Here is a 1,230-nt window from a genome sequence, read left to right as displayed (position 1 = left end):
GTGATGCCCTGGCTGGCAAAATTTGCAGATTACATAGTTCTTTCTAAACACGTGTAAATGTGTCCCAATTTGTGAAACTCCAAACAATTTCCTGTTTGAAATGAAAGACCAACAACTCTTCTGCGAGACAATCATTCAGTTCATTTACATGAAAAGGCTTAAACAGCAAAAATGCTACTTCAATTTACATCATACCGTGTCCTCTTAACAGAGAACAATGGCTTCCTCGATGGAAGTTAACGCAACGGAGAGGCATAACGATTAGGAAAAAAAAAAAAAACCTCCCCAGCACTTTGCAAATATTAATCAATTAATGCAATTTAAAACAAAACTCTAAGAAGCGTTTCCCATGTGGGGAGTTTTCACTGCTACTCGAGTACTATGAGTATCTTCAGAGTCCGATCAAACAGGAGTGAGCCTTTTTAAGAGGTCATAGTGACATTTTTTTCAGATCCTTCTATTTTGTCTTATTTCCAGGGTACGTACAACTAGCTTGACGTGGGGTTTCTGTCTCGATTTAAAGGACCTCTCAATTGAGTGCAGGTCTGTGAACTCTGGAGGAACCAGGGCACAGGGCTGGATAAACAGCATACCTGATCTGGTGGTAATACATTCATCGTTTCCCTCTCCGATGTGTGAAAGATTACACACCTTTATGGTCTTTACGGGGTTTATATATGTATCTTTTTGTGTTCTGTAGGCTTCGACCACCTGCTGTATGTACATTACGTGTTTGCTACATCTGTACACCACCTCCCTTCTTGAATTTAAAGACCCAGCTATTACATCTTGTTTACTCAATATCATTTCCCCATTAAAAAAAAAAAAAAAAAAAACTACATGAACTGAACATGCCATGTTTCAATCTGGCCCCAGTGGCTTTTTCTCTGAAAGCAAAACGTGTGTGTGTCTTTTACACCAGGGCTTTCTCCCCACCCCAGGGGGTGTCTTCCATTCTTTTGTGGCTCAGTTTAAGGCGAACAGGGCTCCAAACCACTAACTAAACCGAAGAGAGCCCCTTCTTGCACCTCCAGGGAGCATTTCAGAGTGAATCTATCCGAAGATAGCGTGCTCTCTTCTTATTTGCCACCATTACGAGGATAACAAAACACCACCTTGGCTTCAAGATCCTGGGTAGAGAGGCTCACGGTCTTTCTCAACCATCTTTGGCGAGGCCTTGCTTCCTTCCACTCGAGTAAGTTGCGGCTTGGGGCCATGGAAAGGACTGGG

At 42.4% G+C, this 1,230-nt stretch overlaps 1 protein-coding gene across 3 annotated transcripts in view; it reads left to right on the top strand.

Moving 5' to 3' along the window:
* The first annotated feature begins 641 nt into the window (after window positions 1-641).
* The window catches only part of ZNF532 (zinc finger protein 532), a 95,891-nt gene continuing 95,302 nt past the window's right edge, over window positions 642-1,230 (top strand). The window contains exon 1 of one of the 3 annotated variants that reach the window (XM_023531145.1): window positions 642-1,195. The gene's annotated coding sequence lies outside the window, so the exon portion shown is untranslated. The remainder of the gene's footprint in view (window positions 1,196-1,230) is intronic. The other 2 variants (XM_011361094.2, XM_023531142.1) reach the window with 2 other exon arrangements.

The sequence above is a fragment of the Pteropus vampyrus genome, unplaced genomic scaffold (assembly GCF_000151845.1).
Source record: "Pteropus vampyrus isolate Shadow unplaced genomic scaffold, Pvam_2.0 Scaffold62, whole genome shotgun sequence".
NCBI lineage: Eukaryota > Metazoa > Chordata > Mammalia > Chiroptera > Pteropodidae > Pteropus > Pteropus vampyrus.
The sequence above is the reverse complement of the archived record's forward strand: the minus strand, read 5'-3'. Positions and strand labels throughout refer to the sequence as shown.